Raw genomic sequence first — 13919 nt, forward strand, 5'->3', positions numbered from 1 at the left:
CATGAACTAGCGATGAAAGTCGAAAAATATCAAAGACATGAAAGTTGAAACGCCAAACACAATTTGTCAAAAATTCTTTCTAAACCAATTACCTTTAGCTTAAAGTATAAAATGTTAAACTCAAATTGCTTATTTTAGTTTAAATATGACCACTAATTATGAGATAGATTTTTTTCTTATTAACGATAAACACACTCTTTAATTCTGCTCTCAACTTATCATTTTTTTTCTTCTTTAACCACTGACCCTTGTCATTTAGAAATGTAAAGTCACCATTTGTTACTTAAATTAGATTGATAGAAAGTATTGATATGATTTCTTGGTTGAAAAGATCTGCTAGCATTTACTTTGCAAACACAAACTTAATTTTTGATTTTGATACAAATAGAACATTTAGGTAGCGTTTGGTATGCAGGAATGACAATAGAAATAGAATGATTCATTACGTGGGAATGAAAAAAGTGATGTTTGGTTGCTCAATGGAATGGATGATTCCACATGGAATCCCATTCCATTCCATCAAAACCATTCCTTCTCATCCCCCTTCTTTTTTTTCATTCCATTCCTCCTTCACCCTACTTTCTCAACAACACTACCACCTAACAACCACCACCACCATCACTACCATTGGCACCACCACCAACTCCGCCGACACCACCACCGTCGCCGCCACCACCATTTTCGTCGCCGGAGCTACCACCATCGCCATTGTAGGTTTTTTTTTATTAATTTTTTTTTATTTTTTGTTAAAAAGCATTTTCAGATAGGAGCGTTTTTATTATTTCTATTTCATTTCTACAATTTTTTTGGATACCAAACAATAAAAATTAATAATTGATTTCATTCCTATAGGTTAACCAAACAAGAAAAATGAATGTTAATGATCCATTTCATTCCATTCCTTCTCTCATTCCATTCCTCCTTCATTCCATTACCTCCAACCAAACATACCCTTATTTAAATAAGACCAAGATACATAATATTGTGATACAAGTTATACTCAATAACATACCATATCGGTAAAACTTAAATATTACTTAATGAAGGTTAGATACATAATCATCATCAAAGAAGTTACAAATCACCAACCGCAAATTATTCATGAATCAAATTAATATTGCATGAAATAATGATCTCAATTCTTGAGAAATTAGATTCACAATTAACCCTAAATCTAAACATATAAATCCAGATGAATCCCAAAGTCTCTTAAGACGAGTAGAGTCCAGCTAACTCATCCAACGCGTATGAGAAGCTTACCTCAATAACATTGTATGTTGAATGACTTAATAAATAATAACTGTGTGAGGCAAAAATTTATTGTTCCAACATCTTCAGACGTTAAACCGAAACAACATAACATCACCTTCTTGTACAACATATTCTTTCCCCTCGGATCTCAACTGCATATATAACAATGAATTTTGTGTAAATGAAATTAGGACCAAAATAGATATAAATTTAACAGATTTCAAGTAGAGTTGGGAATATGGGCAGGCCAGACGGGTTGGGTAACAGGTCAAAACAAGTTCGGGATGAACCATGCCACATTTGGTACGAGATGGTTTGTCGGTAAGGGTGTCAATAATGTCAAGTTGACAGTTTGATCGGTTGAATTGTTCAACCCAAACACGACTTGTATTTGTATTTGTGCCAAAAATATCAACCCTTACATGCACACACTTATAATCATGTAAGCGAACACGACCCATAAGTCATTATCTAACTCGACCCATAAGCCATTATCTAACTGGACTGGCAAGTAATAACTAAACGGGTTGACGGGTAATGATCAAGTTGTAAGCGTGCTAATCGAGCTGATGGGTTGTAAAAAAATGGGGTTAAACAGATCATAATCGTGTTAATGGGTCGACCTGTTTAACTAAACAAGTTGGTGGGTTAACCTGCTTAACTAAACGGGTTAAACACGTCAAACCCGACCCGTTTAATTAAACAGGCCAACCCAAACATGGCCCATTTTTAAACTAGTTAGATATGTCAACCCAAAACCTAACTATTTTCAAGTGTGTTTGAGTCGCGTCGGGACTTGCCACCCCTGGTATGCGCAAGGTAATTAATGTGGTATTATGATTACAAAAGCAATATTACTAAAAAGTAATATAAATTTTCTTCTAAACACAACTTACAAGGCTATATGCGGTACAAATAGAGTTTAAAGTTCAGACACGACTTTCAGCCCATTTGACCCATTCGGCCCATTCAACATGTTCTCCTTTTAGTGAACCTTTTTTGTTCGAACCATTTGAGATATAACGCAACACAAGTCGAGTCATGCAGAAGTAAATGGGTTGAAACTGGAACATATAATTGCTAGGTACGATTTCAACTAGAAGCAGAATTTTAAGCTGTGGAATCCAAGTTTCAAGCATAACACAGAAGATCTAGTGGAGGTATTTTTTATGGTATAAAGTTTATTCTGATTTATTAATTAATCGTATAAACAAAAACATCAAAAAAGTGCAAAAAAAACTTCATAAGCACACCACAGAGATTTAGATTAGGGAATGGGGAATCAACTTACAAGTCCTTTCTCCCTTGCAGCAGATAATGAACCAGCAGCTACAAAATCGTTATATGCAACCTGATAATATTAAAAGAAAAAACATAATTATTAGAATAGAAAAATAAGATTAACTTTGAAAAGGTATTCACTATTCAGCTTTATTCGCCAACACACTCACCGTCTCTGCTCGAATGAAACCTTTCTCAAAGTCAGAATGGATAACCCCTGCAGCTTGAGGTGCAGTCATTCCTAGCACATCAAACCATATAATTTAGACAAATTGCCCTTATAAGGGATACGGGTCCAATGGACTAAAAGGAGAACGGGCCAAACTTAAACCTGCATGTATGGTCCATGCTTTAGTTTCCTGCAAAAAGAAAATAAAAATCATTTAATAAGCAAAGTATCCAAAAATCACTGATTAGAAAAGAAACCCATTTCGCACCTTTTCTCCAGAAGTGAAGTATGTACGTAAACCGAGAAGGTTATATGTTGCCCTGATAAGATTTCCAAGACCACTCTCGTCTACACCAAGAGATGTCAAAAACTCTGCTCTTTCTTCTAATGGAAGCTCAGTTAGCTCTGACTCCACCTGCAATGGAAGCCCTAATTTTAGTTTATACAACTTTAGATTATAAAACTTAATTATTAATTCTAAATTTGCAAGACCTGTGCTGAGACGGTTACAATGCCAGACTTTAATTCAGAAGCAAGCTCCATGACATTTTTGACATAAGGATTACTTTCAGGTGTAGCTAAATCAGACTCTGCAACATTTGCCACGTAGATCACAGGCTTCATTGTAAGTAAACAGAGATGAGTTACAGATTCCTTTTCAAAATCTGTTAAAGCCACTGATCTTGCCGGTTTTCCATCCAGTACTGCTGCTTGTATTTTTACTAGGGCTGACTTCTCTGCTTCTTCCTGATTTTTCAAATATTGTAAAAGAAGAATTTAAAGCTTTACTCATATGACATAATAAGAAAGAATTATTATTTATTAATCAATGTTGACTGAAATCAGTTTTACCTTAGCTTTGACTTGTGAATTACTAGTTTTGCTCTTTTTGAGTTTCTCAATTCTTTTCTCAATCTGCGTTTCTTGTAACAGTTCAACTTATTATAAAATGCTACAACTATATCATGTTGTCAAAAACTTTGTAGAGAATTTAAATTAATTTGGTACAAAATGTAAATACCTGGTCCAAATCAGAGAATGCTAACTCTAAGTTAATGACATCAATATCTGACTTGGGGTCAACTTTCCCGTTCACATGAACAATGTCGTTATCCTCAAAACAACGTACAACCTGATATAAAAGCAAACTTAAGTTTCAAGGCAAGTGATTTATTAATCAATATATGCAAGTAGCCAACAAACCTGAAGTATGGAATCCACTTCACGTATGTGTGACAAAAATTTATTGCCTAAGCCCTGTGACAATTATTGGAAAAGCATTTAAAATATATAGATTAAATTTATGAACTTATATTAGAAAGTAAGAAAATTTGAATTTCTGAACCTCGCCTTGACTGGCTCCCTTGACAAGGCCAGCAATATCAACAAATTCTATAGATGCTGGAACCGACCGCTGAGATTTGCTAAGATTTGAGAGTACTTGGATACGGGGATCAGGAACAGCAACAATTCCAACATTCGGTTCAATTGTACAAAATGGAAAATTAGCAGCCTGAGCTTTTCCGTTTTCAACCTATAAAAGATAGATTATCAAATGCTGATTTATTTTATTAAACCAGAGCACATATAATGAATGCACCAAAGGATGGCAACGATTAAACAAGGCAGCCTTTGTAATCTGGTTTAACAAGTTGTTACTAGTATAGAGCGCCTACGAACAACAATTAAGAGTGTTCCAATTCTGGATAGATATCTGAGGCAAGGGAGAATGACAATAGTTGCTATAAAACTAACTGAATTCATTTTAACTAGAAATGAACTCTAAACCAGGAAAAATAAACTAACACCTAGAATAAGCAACTACATTTCCCATGAATCCTTGATCAGAATCAGATCAGATAACACCTAAAATGTGGTACGTGATCCCATGATCCATAAATTCCTACAAATCAGCAATTAATGTAAATTATTGAAATGGCTTAAGCGTGCAAAAATACAGTAGAGTTATGGACTACATTCACACAAATTTTCTAAGCCATATGACTTGATTTGCAGCTATGTTGCTGCAATGACCTTGGCTTCAGCAGTAGAGTGAATGATAATATCTTGCTTTCTAAAACGGCGAGAAAAGACTCATGACTATGAGCCAAGATTAAACAATAACCTAGAGAACTTTTCAAATCATCATGAGAACCTGCAGGGTGACTATTGTAATATCCTATAAGTTAATTCCAGTTGCTCTAAAAGAGTGAAGTTGTGCAGTTAGTGAATCTAGATAGAAGATTTACAGCATGTACAGCCAATGCCATCAATGCTTCTGTAAAGATTTCATTACTCTTGCTCAATTTCTCCCTTTGACACATTGGTTTAGTTGTTACTTTGCAATTTTTCATCTTAAATTTTTTTCAAAATATCTCATTCATACTCCTTTTGGGAACAAAACACTTCAGTTTGCGTTTGCTTGATTTCCAATTCAAGAAAACAAGCCATTTCTCCTAGATGCTCCATCTCAAACATATGTTATGTATTTTCTTTGAACCTTTTAACAAGCTCATCACCAGTTCCTGTAGCGAGAATCTGCATATAATGAAACAGCAATAAAAATGATCCCATCACTTTGTCATTGTCATCCTGCTTCAAGTTCTGACATGTACTCTTCATCATTGTCAAAAGTCAAAACTTATAGGCTTAATCTTGCAGCCACTCTGAGCTTCCATTCACTGTCTGAATTTCTAGAATATACCAGCAACTTCTGAGACTTCTGACTTGAATCTTAAGGAAATGAATCCAACACATATTAGTGTAGTCATCAATGAAAGCTATGTAATACCTACTCCAAAGAGTTTTGTGAGGTTCTTCCGCATCTTTGTGACTTAATTAAAACCTTTTAGTATGCCATATTTGGCAAGTCTTTTTTAAACTTAATGCAGTGGCATGATGAAAAATGACCTAGCCTTTTGTGACAAACTTCAATATAGAGCTTGGTTGCAGAATAGGCCTATTGCTCTCTCTGAAGGATCTGGTGTAAAGAGCACCCCTTCATCTTTATCTTAACTACATCATTGCCTTCTACATCCTTGATTTGACAATAATTGATTTCAAAGACAACTTTGAGCCCAATCTCAAGCTAGCCGGCAAATACTTTGTCAGATCCTTCTTGTTTTCCAGTGAGAAAACAGTATGCCAAACAATTATTTGATAGATCCCTTGTTTCCCAGTGAGAAAACAGTATGCCAAACAATTATTTGATAGATCCCTTGTTTCCCAGTGAGAAAACAGTAGCTTCAACTTTTCAGGAACTGATACAATAAGTTTTTAACCTCTCTAGAATTAGAAAACTCAGAGCCAAGAAATCCAACTTTGTCAGCAAGAATGAGTAATTAATCAGAATACTCTTTGAGAAAGCAGCGAATAACATAGCTCTAGCCTTTAAATTTCTTGGTTTCTTCTCCTTTGGACACTGTGTTTGCATTATGGTCACATTTCCAGTGATCACTTGCCTCCATATGCGCCTCCGAAATAAAAATACAAGTGGTGCAAGTGTAGTGAAAGAATTTTCCAAATCCATATAAGAAACGAAAGGAAGAAAGGGTGCTTACCAAAAAATTAGGTCCCCAAACAAGAGGGCTATGCCGTCAATTTATAGGATGATTAAGATTAGATTTCTAGAAACAGAAACAAGGCAAGAGACGATGAAAATAGTTGTTGTAAGACTCACACAACTCATTTAACTATAGGCAAAGTTAATAGTTATACAGAAGAAATAAACTAGAGCCTAGAACTAAGCAACTACATGGTGCAAGAAACCATGATCAAATAACTCATACACCATGGTACACGATCCACAAATTTCTATTAAGTCGACAACTAGATTAAAATCATCATAACGACTAAAGCATGAACAGAGTTGTTGACTAATTCCTTGTAGTAACCGATGCAATGTTTCAAGTTTGAGAATGAAACCAAAGAATAATCCATTGTAAAACCATCAAATGTTCTTCCACACAAAGAATCATTCGTTCATCAACGACATACACTCCCCAAATGGGGTGAAGTTTAAATTCTGTGCTCAAACTAACTGCACATCCAACAGAATTCCTCACAAAGAATAATATGTTATCAAAACCTCCTAAAAACTTAATAATAATAATAATAATAATAACAGATTGAGCTTAAAATTAGTCAATTCTACAGAGATTGGATTATCTATCTAACATTGCTAGAGTCCTTAGACAGTATACTCTAATAATCACATTCAGACCTAATTATCAACAGAATACAATTGCAGTGACGTATTTCAATTACAGCATATACTTATATAAAACAAGTATTCATACGTCCAAATTTGAAATAGATGTAAGAGAAGATAGAAATGGAGCAATAGATGCGTGATAGAGACTTACAACGGCGTTGAACAGAGTAGATTTGCCGACATTAGGGAGACCAACAATTCCAGCTTTTAAGCTCATGCTTATCTTCGAAGAAGAGAATCGCCGACGGAAAGCGAACGAGAGAGAAAGTTCCGGCGACCAAATTGAAGATGTTCTGGCTATGAAGGATGACTTCAACGGAAGTGGTGGCATGCTACCCTCGCCATTGTTTTGTTTCTGATAAGAATAAGAATGGTTTTTTATCTATCTGGAAGAAACTCATAAATATGAGGGGGAGGAGGTTCTTTTGGTTCTAGAGTTGGGTTTTACCACCCGAATAATTTCTCTCGAATGGCATAACCTCTTATTTCGGGTCCTCTACGCGTCCTCGGTGGAACCTTTCCCCCTAAAGGAAGCCTAGTTCTTGTCATACTACTTGATTATAAGAAAACTAAGAGCTGTAAAATTTGGTTAATGAAAATAAAGGTTTTTTTTACTGGCAAAAGATTTTATTGAGAATATAAAAACTTTTGATATGCGCAACATACATTGTAACGTTTTTGAAAAAGAACAATATTACGAAAAAAATAACTACGCATTGTAAGTCGTAAAAGCCAAGCATATAAGGAAAAGAAAACACTATACAAATAAATACAATCAATTAAACATTGTGAAAAGGATAAGTTAACATGATATTAATAAATAAAATGTGGTTATGCCTTACGGCACATTCTATGACTAATAAGTTGTATTTTTCCCAATTTAAATACTCAATATTTTTCTTATTTTTCTCTGTAATCAAATCATTATTTTTTTAAATTAAATACTAATTTTAATTGTTATATTTACAAAATAAAGAAAAGTAAGCACATTTTTTAACGATAATTTAGAGTCCTGGACAAAGTTTATTTTTATTATCAAGACTTTCGAAAAACATCATGATAAAACACAATGTTATTATGCATGTTTACTGCCTAATTATTTGAAAATACGTTCTAAAAATCAAAGAAAAATCACACTTAAATATCTATAGATAATAAATAAATCACTATTAAATGCCATGTATCACAATTCTTTTAGCTCAACCTACTTTTTAGTGTTCTCTTATTTCATCTTTCATCACTTTGTAATATATAAACTTACAAGTTTCAAACTTAAAGAAAACTGATTTCACTTTGATAACACGGGTTTCCTTTATTCAACCCATGTAATACATGAGCTTCTAATTTACTATTCTAGTTGATAAAAAATTGATGGTCGCTAACGTAAGCTTTTTATTGGTTTATACGAAGGATCGTGATTGTGTAATATCATCCTTTTAAAAAAATATGTTTTTTTAGTAAGTAATATAAAAAATAATTTTTTCAAAGCCCACATACAATAAATTAAGACATTAAATCAAAAAAAAAAGAACACTATCATATTGGGTTGGGTTGGGTTGGGTTGGGGGGAGGGGGGGAGACACAATACTAAAATACTGAAAACTCGCAACAAACTTAAAAGAAAAAAAAAACGTGCACGCTGCGGAAGCAAACTGGCGTAAACGAAAAGGCGGTTCCTGAAATTTTTCAAAAAAAAGCATGCATACTTCCCTTTTGTATTCATTTTTTTATCTGTACACCACCCATGTTTCAGCATCAGTCCATCAAATTGAGTTCTACAAATTTATTGTTAGAACACAGCCCATTTCTATCAGCCCATTAAGGGGGTGTTTAGGAGTGTTTATATTACGATAGAAAAAATTTCATAAGTTACAATGTTGTAACTTATTAACTTAATGAAAAGTTATGAAGAGGTAAAATAAGGAATTCCAAACACCCCCTAAATCGGCTTTTACAAATCTTATTGTTAATGATACCGTGAATGTAATGTTGTTGTCAGGGCCGGCCCATGGGTGTGGCTGGGTGGTCGACGGCTACAGGCCCGACACCCCGCTAGGCCCGAATTTTATTTTTTTTGAAAAAAATTATATGTATTTTTATTAAAAACAATATGTATATTAATGTTTAAGCACAATTACATAACCATTAGCTTGGTTTAGTAGCAAATAAGTAATCAAGAGGTTGTGGGTTATATCTTCACTTGAGACATGTTTAATCTCTTTTTTATATATATAAAAGTTTTTTACACAACCCAAATTATAATCAAATAAGCCTATATAAAAATTAGACTGTTTAAACCAACAAAATACTCATTTTACTTAATGCCTAAAAAGAATTTCGCCTTCAACCCAAAAGTTTTTTTGTTTTCTCAGAGCCGGCCCTGGGTGTTGTCATCACTCCAAAGGCCCATTTATTCTTAACCATTAAATTAATGCGATCAATGAAAGAAAATCATTCCTACAATACCTAAAATGTAATGACGCCATACATCTCAAAAGTCGTTGAAACTACATGTGTAGTAATAAAAAAAAATTACTCCTAAAATAACAACAATAATAATATCTTATCTTATCATAGTTTGACATATATTGAAGTATAACAAAATCTAATGCAAAAATTTACAATTAGGGTGGAGAGGGAGTGTTGTTTCCTATGATTCATTTGGGAAGGAGTTCGTGCAAGTATTGAAATGTCGTAATGGTGTTTTATGCCTGTCTTTCATCATTCTTCCCATCCTCCAACCCATCTGAATACATTTCTTTTTTGTTTTTAATGAATTCGGTATCACAAACCCACTCGGGATACCTTTTGCCTTTGCACTAACCACCACGGGGTGGTGTTCCTGCGGTTACCGCCCCCCTTCTAGAGCCCACTCTGTCCACCTTTATAAAAGTTGAATATAAAAATAAAAGTTAAATAAATTATAGATGTTTTGAGATTTATTTTAATTAAAAGGGTTTTATAAAGAGAAGGTAAATTCCATTAAATGATAGAGAGATACACATGTAGTTCTGAAGGTTGAAATCAATAGCATATTAGCATGAAGACTTAAAAGATATCAATATCAATACTTGCAAGTCGTGTCACAATAAAATTTCCCATTGTTAGATTGCACCCAATTTTGACGACGTAGACTCAAAAGTCAGTAGCGTCTATTGGTCTGGTAGCATCATCAAACTCGCACCTTCTATGTACAAAGATCTTTTTTGTTTGACGACTATGCTTACTTCTAAGTTTATACATGTTGGAAAATTGGAAATGGTGACTAGAAATTAATTATTGTAATAATAATATAAAACTCTTGGTTTGGTGAAACTCTCAAGTATAGTAGCTTGATAACACTTAATAAGTTTTTATTATAGCATTAAGTTATTAATTAAGCGAGACACTTGATTTTCTTTAAACTCTTGCATACATTAGTAGGCTTTGTGCCTCATTGGATGGTACTTGAATTGTGTTCACTTAAAAAAAGATCCATATGGTTAGAGATGAGTATTCTTTACTCAATTCCTTCACCATCTTACCTTTTAGGATTCCTTTTCAAGAACACCAATATACCCGGTGTAACCTCGGGCGCCTTTCCCGGCAGTACATACTGTTTCGGCTGTTGTACCCTGGGAGACAGACGGACTCTTTACTAGAGACCCGAAATCTGTTTTAAGGGAAGCGTGTTGAACACGTGCCTCAGCCTCAACCGTCAACATTAGTTTGTTCGTTTTTATAGCAAAGGATCATACAAGAAGATACACTTCAAGCTCTCGTTGAAGACTACACAAAAGATCGTTCATGAATACGCGATTCAAGGAGCTTAGTCTATGATCAATGTGATGAAGACACAAGACGAAGCTATTACATGAAGTACCTGATGAAGGCGCATTATCTTATCTATTTTGAATATAAAAAATTGTATATTATATTCATTTTATTCGATTTTGTAAACGGTGTTGTAATATTCCCCAAAAAGACTCAGTTATTTTTCCTTGGGGTTCCGTTCCATATTTCATATAGATAGAAGTCTTTTGCTATTATTATATGTTAAATGAGACCAAAAAGACGAAATGAAAAGAAAAATTCTAGATTTTAATAGAGTAGATAACGATGTGGAAAACAAGACAGGACTCCTATGTTTCCCAGTAGTAACGAGAGTATCATTAGCGTTTATTTTATTTTTAATAAAAGTTGACCCATATCCTACAACACATTTATCATCCATGATCAATTGGTCTAGTAGTATCACTTGATCCGCCTCTTCGAAGGATGTATCTACATATACTAATAAAAGAAAATAATGAGGATGTTGTGTTAGCTCCATATTCTTTTTTGGCTAAATTTTCTCGCTCAAATTCCTAATATCTATTTATAGACATTTTAAGAACTTTCCATATTATAAATAAAGATTATATATTCTAAAATTGGACAATTCCTTATAAAACAAACAACTTGGACAATTCCTTATAAAACAAATAACGTTTTCAAGATGGAAGTTATCCTATAGATCCTGTATTCATGCCTGTTCGAAATGCGAATCTTAGTATTCATTCTTATGAAAATGGTAACAAAGAGATACTATTTCTTGAAATATAGACAAATGGAAGTTTAACTCCTAAAGAAGCACTTCACGAAGCCTCCCGGAATATGATTAATTTATTGATTCTCTTTTTACATACCAAAGAAGAAAATTTCAATTTAGAGGACAATCAACACATAGTTCCTTTACCCCCGTTTACCTTTTATGATAAATTGGCTAAACTAACAAAAAAGAAAAAAAAATGGCTTTGAAATCATTGACCAATCAGAATTGCCTTCCAAAATCTATAATTGCCTTTACTAATAAAAGAAAATAATGAGGATGACATGTTAGCTCCATATTTTTTCTTGGCTAAATTTTCCCGCTCAAATTTCTAATATCTATTTATAGACATTATAAGAACTTTCCATATTATAAATAAAGATTATATATTCTAAAATTGGATAATTCCTTATAAAACAAATAACTTGGACAATTTCTTATGAAACAAATAACGTTTAACGCAATTTACATGTGAAAATATAAACCTAAAATTGGAATTGAAATATTTAACCAATTTCAGTTTAATCTATCTACCTGTACTAATAAAAGAAAATAATGAGGATGACGTGTTAGCTCCATATTATTTCTTGGCTAAATTTCCCGCTCAAATTCCTAATATCTATTTATAGACATTCTAAGAACTTTCCATATTATAAATAAAGATTATATATTCTAAAATTGGACAATTCCTTATAAAACAAATAACTTGGATGATTCCTTATAAAACAAATAACGTTTAATGCAATTTACATGTGAAAATATAAACCTAAAATTGGAATTGAAATATTTGACCAATTTCAGTTTAATTTATAATATATAATAATATCATGCATAATAATATAAAAAAATGTAACAAATAACTTGGACAAATCCTTACAAAACAAATAACATTTAACGCAATTTACATGTGAAAATATAAACCTAAAATTGGAATTGAAATATTTGACCAATTTCGGTTTAATTTTTAATATATAATAATGTCATGCATAATAATATAAAAAAAATATACCAATAATAATAATAATAATATACGATTTCTTAGATTAGGTGTACATTTAAAAATTAAATCATTTTCCTCAATATTTTAACTTTTTTTTAATATCTATATTTTGTAACATAACAACAAAAACATGAATACAAATATATTATCTAACTAGACTTTATCCCCTATACTACGGGGATTGTTTTACATTATTCGTTTTTAATATATATATTTTAGACCCCGTGTCATACACGGGATAATTCAAATTATAAAATTACAAGTAAAACAAATAATTACACAGCATATATGAAAAAAATGTATTACATCTATGCTTGTATCTATACTATGTGAACATAAATTGATTTCTTTGTATCACAAAATTATTTTTTAAATGAACTTAAATATAAAAAAATGCTTGTGCAAAATGTACCCAGGAATGTTTCTTTCTATTGAAAAATTTATTCTCGATGACATATATGTATAATTAAAAGAAATTTGCTTATGAACAAATTTCGGAAATAGGAGCTCTCATACGATAGTAGTTCTGACCACTCAGCCTAAATAGAAAAAGAGCGTTACATTTATTGATATATTTCTCAATTTACCACCCATCAAAAGAAAGTAGAACATTAAACTATAACGATGAATGTTCTTCAAGAACTATGTTTTTTGAGCTATACCATGAAAAAGATTTTGATAAGTTTCAGAGAGACTTTGTTATAATGGCAACATAAAAATAACATGCTAACCCATTCAATTTTGTGAATATTTTGTTTCATTTGAGCGTAGTTTTGCTTGACATGCTTCCCATACAACGTTTTGATCGCCATTGAAGGAAAAGTTAATGTTGACATAAATATTTCAAATTTGATAAAAGTTAAAAGCATTGATAGGCAATCTTTTACTAAATTTTAATAGTTGAAGGAAAATTAGTCAATTTGTCAAATCCCGAACCTTTTGATTATTTCAAAAAATGCTCTTAAAATTAAATTTGAAACCCGAATCATGTATAAAATTATAGCTTTCATACTTTTAACATTTTCAAGTCAACGCTTTGAATCCATAACAAATTTGACAATAAATCTAGTTTGCATTCTCAAACTTTTAAAAATACACAAAATTTTCATTTTTGGCCCGTAACAAATTTTGACTTAATGTAGTTAACTTGTACCAAACAATCTATTTACCAACTTTTGACGCATAAAATCAAATTTAAGTTTCACAACAAACCCGAAACAATTTTCATTTGAAAAACACGATTTGTTGATTTTTGGAATTCACCAAGTATTTTGAAATATACAGTAAAATAATATGCTAATAATTATATTTATAAATATATATATATATATATATATATTATATAAATATAGTGTAAAAGGAAAGTGAATAATTATTAATCTATTACATATATATTAGTTTTGGAGGGAAAATAATTGTAAGAATTAACCAAAAG

The 13919-nt window shown here is 32.2% G+C and overlaps 1 pseudogene across 1 annotated transcript; it reads right to left on the reverse strand.

Annotated features, from left to right (window-relative positions):
* Positions 1-1248: 1248 nt before the first annotated feature.
* Positions 1249-7259, reverse strand: LOC143558114 (uncharacterized; annotated as a pseudogene). The gene is made up of 11 exons (XR_013139678.1): positions 7066-7259; positions 4047-4235; positions 3905-3958; positions 3723-3833; positions 3554-3616; positions 3194-3448; positions 2970-3116; positions 2864-2891; positions 2703-2773; positions 2543-2602; positions 1249-1403 (listed from the first exon to the last, which is right to left on the reverse strand). The product of XR_013139678.1 is annotated as an uncharacterized LOC143558114 (transcript).
* Positions 7260-13919: the final 6660 nt, after the last annotated feature.

Source organism: Bidens hawaiensis, unplaced genomic scaffold (assembly GCF_021521415.1).
Source record: "Bidens hawaiensis isolate Kalapana, Puna unplaced genomic scaffold, B.hawaiensis_p1.1 tig00019326_1, whole genome shotgun sequence".
Taxonomy (NCBI): Eukaryota; Viridiplantae; Streptophyta; class Magnoliopsida; order Asterales; family Asteraceae; genus Bidens; species Bidens hawaiensis.